This window comes from Tenrec ecaudatus, chromosome 7 (assembly GCF_050624435.1).
Source record: "Tenrec ecaudatus isolate mTenEca1 chromosome 7, mTenEca1.hap1, whole genome shotgun sequence".
NCBI lineage: Eukaryota > Metazoa > Chordata > Mammalia > Afrosoricida > Tenrecidae > Tenrec > Tenrec ecaudatus.
The window spans coordinates 48,483,053-48,495,393 of record NC_134536.1 but is presented as its reverse complement, the minus strand read 5'-3'; the positions used below and the strand labels follow the sequence as shown (position 1 = coordinate 48,495,393).

The window sequence follows — 12,341 nt, the reverse complement described above, 5'->3', positions numbered from 1 at the left end:
CAACACGGTGGGCTTTGTTTGATGCTTTTCGTGGCATAAAAAGTTGTCAGCGCGATGCCAGCCGCTTGTTCATCCGCTAAAATAATCTGCCAGTAAATTCGAAACCTCCCATCCTGGGCGCAGGAGTAAGAAAACTGTGCCCGTTCCGACCTGCCCCATCAGATAAGGTTACATCAAAGGGCAGCCTGACCCCGCGCGCACAGACCCGCGGGGCGCAGACGGACCGGCCGGACGGGTGCGGACGGGTCCCGGAGCCCGGAGAGAAGCGCACGCCCCGCAGTCAGGCCAAGCCAATTGCGACAGACCCTCCACCGCGGCCGCGAGGGAGCAGGGCTGCTGCGCGCGGGCCACGAAAAGCCCTGCGGGAGCGCTGCGGCCGGAGTCCGCGCTCGGCGCCGGAGGCGGGTCCCGGAGGCCGCTCCCTCCGCCCCCCGCGCCGCCGCCCCGCCCCCGCCGCGCCCCCGCCGCGCCCCCGCCCTCCGCCTCGGACGCGCTCGCAGCCGCTCGGACGGCGGTGGCGGCGAGCGAGAGGCGGCGTCGCAGCTCGGGGCCGAGGGAGCTGGGGAGCCCGAGCGCGCGGGGACCAGGCTGGGGCTTGGCGGGCAGCTCTGCGCGCGACTGGTACGTACCCGGCGGCGGGAGACGCGAGCCGGCGCGGTGCCGCCGTGCGGGGATGGAGGGCGAGGACCTGGGGAGTTGGGGGAGACCGGCTGAGGGAAGAGGTGGCCTCGGTAACTTTCCCGATCTCGTCGCGGGGGTGGGCGGTGGGGGGCACGCGGATGCCTGGGTTAAGAGCGAGGGCGCTCACCACAGGACGGCTCTTGCAAACCCGACTACGCTGGGGCTGGAACGGGCGCTCGGGGCAGCCAGCGGTACCTGGCTGGTGTGGTCACCTGCGTTTTGCACGGTCTGCTCTGAAGGTGGCCACCGATGGTGTGCTGTCCCAAGTTGAGGAGCTTTGAGCCACTCTCGCCAACCGTGCCACGTCGTTGTCGTTGGGCGGAGCTTCCCAAGCCCCGGCGGTAGCTTGCAGCCAGCCACTGGCGCTGCGGAGACCGGGTTTGGGGTTCTAGTCCACTCTCCCAGCGCCCAGTTGTGTGGCTCTCCTGAAAGCACCTCATCTCTGTCCGTGCTTATGTCGGTGTGGATAGACTGATAGACCCAAGTGTCCCCTGTAGCTATTGGATTTCCCCCTCCTTAGCCGCCGCCGCCACCCCCAGCCTTCCACCCCCCCACCCCCCGGGTGTGGGAAGCTCAGGTGAGGTGGTGTCAGGGCTGAGGCTAGAAGAGGAGGGAAGGTGTGGGTCCTCGGCTGCTACATCCCCTTGGGGAAACCTAAAAATATGAGGTGCCCTACCCCCTGCCCCACCTCTGCTAGGGCGGATGGCCCTGTCCCACGTACCCCCTTCCTATCTACCACCTTGGCGGGGGCTGGAGGGCAGAGAGCACATCCCTGCCCAGGGAGGCTGAGCGAACCCGCCAGTCCTTAGCAAGGAGCTCCTCCCAGGCGGCAGAGCTGGCCAGGGCTCCTTTGGAAAAGGACTTGTCCTGGGTTTAGCCACTGGAGATTTCTAAATAACGGAAGGTGGAAAGGATTGGAAAGGGGAGAATCGAAGCAGTCGACCAGTAGTTATTGGTACAGTTGTAACATACACACACCACAACAAAACAAAAACATTTTAATCAGTGATTTGGATACCGACAGAATGGAATTAGAAAAGACTTGCTCTCATCATTGAAATCCCCAATGTATACGAGCCTTCAAAATCCACCTGTCCACCTTTCTTTTCATAAGAACCTTTCCTTCTAGCTGACTTGCCACCTCATTTATTCCTTTAATGCCTCCGCGAGTTGACATGCAGAAAGTGTAAGACTTGGGTGAAAATGAGAACGGATGACCCTTTAAGCTCCCAGACAGCACTGGAATGAGTCACATTCTAGATCGGCCCCTCCTTATGTCATATTAGTGTGTCCTGTGTTGATCCATATCATCACCCAGTGCACTGACATCATCTCAGAATTAATTTTCTCTTGAGAAATTTTCAGATGTGTTGAAAGATCTACTAAACCAAATTTGATTCAAAGTAAGATTTTAAAGAAAAAAAAGGTGGGGGTACTGGTGAAAAGTTTCTGGTAGTCGATATTGTATTCTCTTTTCTAAAATGTCAAAGACTATGATTTTGTGGAGGATATTTAAACATGTCAAGGCTCATTATAGAATTTTTATTTCTCACTAGCCAATTTTATTATTTTTAGATCAGTAAGGGATCTATCTATTTTGCTTCACAATTTTTATAATTAAATCTGTGTCCAGTTTTCACTATAGAATTTTAAATTTCATTGAAATATGTAATTTACATATAATAAAATTCACTCCTCTCAAGGTGTATGATTTTTAGAAAGTTGTCCCTTTCAATGTTTTTAAAAAAATTTTACTGAGTTGTCCATCCATCACCATAATCCAGTTTTAGAACACTTTTATCACCCTCATAAAATTCCTGATGCCTATTTAAAGTTAATCTCTGTCCCCACAGCCAGCCCCGGGCAACCACGAATCTACTTTCTGTATTTATAGATTTACTTTTTCTTGACGTTTCATAGAAATGGATTCATGCAATATATGTTTTGTTTCTTAAAAAGTTCATGATCTCTTTCACTCAGCATAGTGTTTTTGAGGTGCATGCACTTCGCAGCATGGATCAGTGTTTAGTTCCTTTTTTATTGCAGGAGAGTTTGCCGTAGTTTGCCTTTACCACATTGTCTCTGTCTGGCTATTATCAATATAGCTGCTATGAACGTTCACATGCAAGTCTTAGTGGGTTCTTAACTTTTATTTATTTTGGGTAAATACCTAGCAATGGAATTGCTGGCTTGTATGATAAGTTTATGTTCAACTTTAAAAGAGTATTATGGAATAATTTTTCTGTAGAGTTATGTTCACAAAAATGTGTAAAATTCTGGAGAAATAATTGTTTCTCACTGCATCACATTTGATTCAAATGTATGTAGAGAGGGGGTTGGGAGAAGAAACATTTTGCTTAACTTTCAAATCTTAAATTGTGTGTAGCAAAGAATTTTGAGAAAATGTTACAGAAACAAGTTATTTTTCGCTGAACTATTTTTCATTTAAATGATAACTTTTTCTTTTTCAATGAAGGCGCCCTGCCCTCAAGTCAGCTCCAACTCATAGCCACCCCATAGGATGGAGTAGAGCTGCTCCCTGTGATCGCTGAGAATATGCATCTTTATGGGAGCAGGCTGGCCCATCTTTCTCCCAGGGAAGTGTGGGTGGGTTTAAACAACTGTCCTTGACGTTGGCAGCCCAACACCTATACACAAGCAGGGCTTTCCCCTCATCTTCTAATAACGCTAAACGAGAGTAAATTAGACATACCCAACCACTGTTTTTGAGTCTGGTCCAGCCCATGGCAAGCCTGTAGCATAGAATTGATTGGCTTCTCTCACAGGTGTCCATGGCTATAAATCTTTATGGAAGCAAACAGACACCTGCTTTTTTCCCATGGAGCAGCTGCTGGGGCCTTATCACTTGGCAGCTGACCACTTAACCACAGTGCTAGCAAGGCTTCTAAGTCAGATACAACGAGGATGAAATTTCCTCCAGGGTCTGTGGAAAAGGTGGAAGGAATGCCATTGGCAGAGTGTATTTTAAGTTGTTGGTGAGACTTAGCTATGCATGGCTTGAGTTCAGTGGTCTTCTGTTCCTTCTATGTATGAATGAATTAGAAGAAAAATTGCACCTTTTTGAACACCAAAATAGACTATAATTCTAATGATAAGATTAACATTCTTAACTATAAAACCACAGAATTTCAAAAATTACACAGTCTATCATTATAGGTAAAGATCTAAAGCCTGAGATTAAGATATTTACCTGTAGAAAAGTCACACATTAAGGGTCGAGCCAGGGTTTCAATCTTCCTGTTTTGTTTCCGTCTTCTGTTCTATATCTTATTGGGTTCAGGCATTTGCAAAGCAATATATTTCATGTACTTTTATAAACTAATATCAGTAATCATAACAGGAACTCCAGGCAAAACATTTGTGCACATCCAGAAAACCAAAGGTAATCGTTCTCCTTTTGAAGTAGCAATATAACAGGTTTTGAGGAATCAAATAGATGGTCCATTTTTAAACTCAAATGACACATGCTTTGTATTGTAGCTCTTAACACCAACAGTAGTTTTGTGCATCTGTTCAGGAATGGTGCGTGCTGGTCACTTTATAGAGCAGAGTAAGTTTGTGTTTCCCAGGTACTACTTAGATTCTCAAAAGAGTTTGCTGTTTGGTTGAAAAAGAGAGGATGGGGAAGTTTAGATGAGACTAGAACCATTTAGATTTGCATACATTCTGGAGTAGTAGAAGATGATTTTACCCAGAGTACTGGATCATTTAGAACTGAATTTCTCTCACTGGAAAACACCCAATGGATTTGAGGTACTTTAAGATCATGGAGTCAGGATCCGAGAAAGTCATAATATGAGGGGGGGCAACAGCAGAAGCCCAAACCCAAGCCCACTGCCCTCTGACCCTACAACACAGAGGAGATCTGCCTTTTGGGTTGTCAAACCTGTGAATCTTTAAGAGAGCAGGCAGCCTAACTTTTCTCTCTCAAGGATGCTGGTGGGTTTGAACAACAGACCTTGTCATTAATAGTTCAACGCTTACCAGACAGCACTACCTGGGCTCCTTAGAAGCATCTCAGAAGTAAAACTCACTGCTGTCTAGTCAATGCTGATTCAGAAAGTCCTTGTAGGACAGGGTAGGACTACCCATGTGAATTTCCAAGACTGTAACTTCACCAGAGGAGAAAGCTCCATCTTTCTCCTGCAGAGCGGCTGGTGGTTTCTAACTGCGGAGCTTACAGTTAGCAACCCAACCCATAACCACTAGATCACCAGGACCCCTGGTAGCATCTAGAGAAGCATTTGTAGACAATATAAATCGAGACAGATGCCATCCACCATTGCCTGAGTTCTCCCTATCCATAACCTCTACTTCCTTCTAGCCCTTGAAATCCGCTCTAATGATGAAAGAGAGCTCCTTTTTGGGGGATGTGGAAGCCTGTGAGATTAATTATAGGTTTTCATTTTGGGGAAGTGAGACAAAGGAGAACATTGAAGTACAGGGTAAGCGTCAGGAATAAAACTGGGCAGGCAGAAAATAGCTAAGTTGTCCTCACAAGCATGCTTACATTTTAATGATCATAAAATTAGTTAATTCTGGTCTAATATTTTCAGGCTGGGCTAATTTGTCTCCGAAGAAAAACGCACCTTCCTTCAAATCACAGTGTGTGTGTATGCTTACATATGGGTGGCTTACAGCTTAGGAAATCACATTACTTTATTAGGTTTGTTTTAAAAATGAAAAAAAATTCTGCTCTTGTGAAGCCTCTAGAGCCAGGTATAATATTGCATCTATTTTAAAATGTTCCACTTCTTTACCGCAACATGAAAATTGCAATGGACATGCTCTTCACGCCTCTTATTTCCACCACCCTTGAAGCAGGCTTTCCATTGTAATTTGTATGTTTCAGTAAAGAAGTAGAATATTTGTAAATAGTGAAGGGTTAGAAAATAACAAGAGCAACAATAAGGCTCTGCTGTGAATCTGTTTTTAGGTATGTACATGATACAGGCATGCACGTATGTATTTGTAGACAGACATAGCTTTGTAGCTCTGACAGGTTAGATTGAGGAGTACTAGGCAGGTTGTGGTAGTAGTCCCAGCAAGGGATGCTAAGGTGAGGGCAGTAGAATTAAGGATGAAGAGGAGCGTTCAGTGTCTAGAAAGACTGGGAGTCAAACTTGCTGGACTTGATAGTTTGGAAATAGCATGAAGAATGAGGGAATCAGGAACAACTCATAAACCCTTGGCTTGAGATTGAGAGCCGGTACCATTTACCAAGATAGAAATATCAGAATGGGTATCGACTTGGTGGGCATCTGAGGAAAATGATTAATAAAAGATGAATCAGACAGGAAAATATCCATTAGGATATTGTATAACAAACTCAGCAGATGTAGATTTAATTGCTATGGGGATCTAAGAGGTAAATTAAACCTTGACACTTTCTGTGTAGAGTATGCACAATAAGAAGGGAAACTGACCTAACACGAAGGCCGAGTGACTAACAGGAGTTCCTGTTAGACTACAAAATAATAACCTAGAAGTAGCACTTTTTTTTTGTAGCATGATTATAACAAGTTTGGGCCTCAAGTGGCCCAGGAGGAGAGGTGAAAGAACATTCGATGAGTAGAAAGATTACTGGCTTTATGAGTGGGAGACGAAGCCAGGTTGCTTTAGGTGAGAAGCATTTGACAATAATGGGAATGTAGTTAGCCTGTGCTGTCCACTCATTCCAGAGTTATAAGTGAACAAAGGAGGAGAATTTGAGGTACATAGAGGGGTAAAGTTAATTTCTATTTAATCTCAAGTGCAGCCTGTCTTCTCTTTGAGCATCCGATGGGAGCAATTAGTGTGTGAATAATTTGAGGGTACAGAAAAGATAGGTTATAAGATTTGGAGTTGATTTACACAGGAGGGAACGAGACGGATTCAGGGTGAAGATGGAGGCAATAAGCAATACAATATGAATTTTAAACATGTAATAGAAGCTCTAGAATTTTGTGAGAGTGACTTTACTGTGAAAATGACTGTGCATATTAAGAGAAACGAAACTAGCACCTACTGAGTATCCACTGCATGCCATGCCCTAAGCCAGGTGGCTTTCCATATTTTATTTAACCCTCAAGCTATGAAGTTGATGGGATCACCCTAATATTTCAGATGAGTGGGCCTGGACAATATTTAACCTGCCTTTTGGCAGCAAGTGGCAGAGCAGAGGTTATAAAGCAGACTTAAATGATGGCTGTGTACAGCCCTTTTCTTTCTCACTTTAATTTCACCAATAAAATGCACAGTTGTTTAACTTGGATGGGTATTTTTAAGCATTGAATTGGATAAATCTTCTCTACAAGAGCCCTTTAAAGTCTTCAAAAGCAAGGAAGTTGCTTTGAGGACTAGGTGCACCTGAACCAAACCACGGTGTTTTCAATCCCCTCATACGCATGCGAAAGTTGGACATTGAAGAAGGAAGACTGTAGAAGAATCATGCATTTGAATTATGGTACAGGCCAGTAATATTGTAAGTACCAAGAACTGCCAAAGGAATAAACAAATCGATCTGGGAAGAAGGACAGTCAGAATGCTCCTTAGAAGCAAGAATGGTGAGGCTTTATTTCACCTACTTTGGACATGTTGTCAGGAGACACTAATCCCTGGAGAAGACATCATGCTGGGTAAAGTAGAGGAGCAGTGAAAAAGAGGAAGCTCTTCCACAAGATGGTTTGAGACTGTGTGTGGCTGCATCATGGGCTCAGGCACAGGAACAACTATGAGGATGGTGCAGGATCAGGTAGTCGTTCATTCTGCTATCCACAGAACCACCTATGAACTAGTTCAATGGCACCTAACAGCAAGAAGACACTGCTGAGTGATACATAGACCAGCCCTAGTACTTGCTATATGTTGTAGTTACTATTGCCAAAGAAACAATGTGATAAGTTTGGGTGGTGCACCTCCTGCATTCATACATGATCTAAGTCCTATACTAGTGAAGTTAGCCAGGTCACTCTACGTTTTCCATATGCACATGAATGCTTTTGCAATGTGGCACACTTTCTAATCATTTGCCTTAGGGAGAGGTGAGAGAAGGTTTCCTGGGGGAAGCACAGAGAATAATGATATGGCAGAACTGGCTTAACCTCCTTGGGGTAAGTGAATAATAACCTCCAAGGAAAACTCAGCATCATTTTCTTCCATTCTAAAAAAAATGAGTTTTGGGTCCTAGATTTAAATGGACTTTGGGCCTCGACTCAAGTACTCCCTTAACACAAGAACACTTTGTTCTAATAATCTGATATTCTGTGATGCTCACCTTCTCGACATGATCACTGAAGACAAAATGGGTGCATAAGCAAATGTGGTAAAGAAAGCTGATGGTGCCCGGCTATCAAAAGATATAGTGTCTAGGATCTTAAAGGCTTGAAGATAAACAAGCGGCCATCTAGCTGAAAGCAACAAAGCCCATCTGGAAGAAGCACCCCAGCCTGTGTGTTCATGAGGTGTCGATGGGATCAGGTATCTGGCATCTAAGACCCAGAACAAAACCATACCCAAGGTGAATGGGGGGGGCATGAAGTGGAGACCCAATGCCCATCTGTAGACAATTGGATATCCCCTCACAGAGGGGTTACAGGGAAGAGATGAGCCAGTCAGGGTACAGTATAGCAATGATGAAATACACAACTTTCCTCTCGTTCTTTGGTGCTTCCCTCACCCCACTATCATGACCTCAAGTCTGCCTTATAAATTGGATTAAACCAGAGCATGCACACTGTTACAGATAAGAATCCACAACACAAGGAATCCAGTATAGATAAACCTCTCAGGACCAACAATGTCAGTGGAGATACCAGTAGGATTAGGGGAGGGTATGGGGAGAAAGGGGGAATCAATCACAAGGATCATCTAGAACCCCCTCCCAGGGGGACAAATAATGGAAAAGTGGGTGAGGGGTGATGGAGAACGATGTAAGTTATGGAAATAATAATCTATAATTGATCAAGGGTTTGTGAGGGAGGGTGGGTGGAGGAGGGAGGGGGAAGAAATGTGTAGCTGATATCAGGGGCTCAAGTGGGAAGAGAATGCTTTGAAAATGATGATGGCGGCATATGTGCAAATGTACTTGACACACTGGATGAATGTGTGGATTGTGATAAGAGATGTAAGAGCCCCCAATACAAGTATTAAAAAACCCTCAATGGTTTAAACATAGTAAATAGTAATGCAATCATCACACACACAAGAACACTTTTCATATTATCTGTCACTAAATATTGCCAAGCTTAATAGCTGTTTTTTTCCCAGTCGTTCATTTTGAAGATTTTGTCTTGATGTGATACACCTGAAGATGAAGTGTGTCTAACTAATGACTTCCGTTTAGTTTACACTTAATTACATTGTCATCAGCTTGCTTCTGACTCCAGCAAACATATAGGATGACTAGAACCACACCATGGGGATTCCAAGGCTGTCACCTGTGTGAAGCACACTGCCGTACCCTTCTTCTGTGAACTGGTTGGTGAGTGCAAACTGTTGACCTTGAGTCATCAGCACAGCTCTCAGTCATTGCATAGCCAGGTCCTTCGAGTATGCCGACCCCAAACAAAGCAAACACCCTGCCATCGAGTCAGTGCCGACTCCTTGTGGGTTTCCAAAATAGCAATGGTTTACCAGAATAGAAAGCCCAGTCTTTTTCCTGCAGGGCTGCTTGGTTGGGGACCAAGCAAAATGAAATCTGTGACAACTTCAGTTTTTCTCCATTGACTTGCAATCCACACGGAGGGCTGCAGGTCTTGGTCTTTACCAATCAGTGCTTCAAGTTCTCTTCACTTTCAGAAAGCAAGAGTGTGCCATCAGCATATCACAGGTGTTTAATAAGCCTTCCCCAATCTTGATGCCGAATTCTTCTTCATAGAATCATATAATCTGAGTACTTGCTCAGCATACAGATTGAATAAGTATGGTGAGATGATACAATACTGATACATACCTTTCCTGATATTTAATACATGCAGAATTCCTTTATTCTGTTTGCTCCACTGCTTCTTGATCCATGTACATGGTCCATAGGAGCACAATGAAATGTTCTAGAATTGCCATTCTTCTCAGAGTTACTCATAGTTTGCCATAGTCCACACAATGGAATGCTTTGGCCTAGTCAATAAAACACAATATTCTATTACTAATAGTTCACTAAGTAAAGTTTCTTATATGAGACTACTTTCTAGTTTATTGAAAGGTAACATTTTGCTAAATTTGCTGTGTTCACTGGTAATCAGTTACATAGTAAGAAATGGAAAGACAAAATAAAAGTAAACCTAAACCAACAAAATATGTTGCTTTAAATGTCAGCAGTATTTCAGTATGGAATTCAGTTTTCCAAAAGCAATATATGCTTGCGATTGTACATTTCCACCAAGATTATAGATATGAAGCTACAGTCAAGTGGACATTTTTTTGTTTTACTTTGTTTCCAACCATTACACTGTGATGAGTTATTCTCCAGGTTATTATTCTGAAAAAGTGAAGATTGCTGCTTAAAGTACCAGTAAGTCTTACTTTTAAAAATTTTAAATTTGGGAAAAATACAGGGACTTCAAAAAGTTTGTGCAAAAATTCCCCTCGTACACAATGCCAGAAAGAAAGGAAGAACGCCATCCACTTAAGAACAGTGTTAAGAGGGTAATGAAACCTGTACTTCCACCAACTAAAAATCATCCTGGTGATGCCGTCAGGCAACGTCGGACTGCTAAGCACAAGCTGGAGGTTCAAACGCACGGTCTGCTCCTCGGGAGAGAGGAAGCTACGCATGCGCTCCTGTAAACATTTACAGTCTCAGGAGCCTCGGATAGGATCACTGAATTGGAATCAACTTGATGGCAGTGGATCTTGATTTGACTTTCATGGTAACCAATATAAAATTATACTTTGCTATATATAAGAGGGCTTCAGAAGTTGGTGGGAAAAATGGAAAGAAAGCATAATGGAATTTTTTTCCATTAACTTTTAAAAACTTCCCCATACATACCCACTTCCACTCATAGTGACCCTCGTATATAACTTAAAAAAAAGGTGATATAATGCCATATGCTTTGTTTACAGGTAAATGAATCATCTTAATTTTAAAGCAATAGATCACATTTTTGAGTGGCTTCATGATGTTCTCTTAATCTCAGACCACATCATCATGCTGTGACACCACCCCCACTTCTCTTTCAGCTTGCTGTACTGTGGTGGCTTCATACTGGAAGCTGTGTCATTAGCATTTCAAATGCCAGCAGGGCCATCCGTATTGAACAGGTTTCAGCCTAAGAAAAGACTACGAAGAAGTTATAGGTTTTCCATTTCTGAGGAATTAGCCATGGAAAACCTTACAGACAGAACTGAAACATGGTCAGATACTGAAAACCTAATGAGAAGAAGCAGAACATTGTTGAGATAGTGTCAGAAGAGGAGTCCCCGGGGTAAGAAGGCACCCAAAATATGACGGAGGAAGAGATGCCTTCTCAAAGTTGAGTTGAGATTGATGACATGGATGGAGTAAAGCCTGTGCGAGGAAAGCCTTTAGAACCTCTGCTGATGGGGCACAACTCAAAATAAGAATTATCCGTTGCGAACATCAATTGATAATCAGAACTTGGAATGTACAAAGTATGAATCTAGGCACCAGCTACCAAAGCTAGTTTTGAAGAAGTTGAGGAATTCTAACAACATCTTGAGTCGGAAATTTATCAAACATGCAATCAAAATACATGGATAATTATTGGCATGCAATGGTTGAAATACACAGAAGCCAAATTGATTACATCCATGGAAGAGACAGAAGATGGAGAAGCTCAATATTAGTCAGGCCAGGGGCTAACTGTGGATCAGACCATCAAATGCTCATTTTCAGTTCAGGTTGAAGCTGAAGAAAATTAAAACCAGTCCATGAGAGCTAAAATACGACCTGGAGTTTATCCTACCTAAATTTTGAGAGTATATCAAGAACAGATTTCTTAAAAACAGTTTTACTGACATGTAATTCACTATCTTACAATTTGATGGCTTCATCATATTAACAAGAGTTGTACAATCATCACCACAATCAAATTTAGAACATTTTCTTCTTCTTGTACTTATTGTTACTAGCTTCTCATTCCCAGTGCCCCACCCAGCCTTCCCTGCCATGTCCCCAGGAAACCGTTAATCCATTTACTTTCTCCATATTAGCTGTATGTGTTTTCCTATCCTGTGTTTCATATACAGAAAAATATTTTTAAAAATAAGCAAAAATGAAACCAGCCACAATACCAAAGTAAAGCAAAATAACCTCAAGTAAGAAAGCAGAAAATATTACAGTAGAACAAATATAAAATAGATCAAAAGGGAGATCAAATGATAATGTGTTAAATTGTAACCTAACTGTATCTGCAATAATCCACTTTTCAATGTACTGTGTAAGGTAGCAAAGTTCAAGAATAGATTTATTTCATTTAACTAATGATAGAAGACCTGATGAGCTGTGGGATGATATCAAGAACATAATAGTTGAAGAAACCAGAAAGTCATTAAAAAGATGGGACAGTCCTTGATCTATTTACAGGTTTTTCTTTCTTTAATTAAAAAAATTTTTTTTTCTTTAATTAATTTCTGGGTCATTGGTTTTCTTTTTTGTTGTCATCATTGTGTTTTCTTTTGTTGCTTTGTCTTGTGAT

At 42.8% G+C, this 12,341-nt stretch overlaps 1 protein-coding gene across 1 annotated transcript in view; it reads left to right on the top strand.

Moving 5' to 3' along the window:
- Positions 1 to 478: 478 nt before the first annotated feature.
- Positions 479 to 12,341, top strand: part of PKIB (cAMP-dependent protein kinase inhibitor beta) — a 129,849-nt gene continuing 117,986 nt past the window's right edge. Inside the window, exon 1 of the mRNA XM_075553943.1 lies at positions 479 to 621. The gene's annotated coding sequence lies outside the window, so the exon portion shown is untranslated. The remainder of the gene's footprint in view (positions 622 to 12,341) is intronic.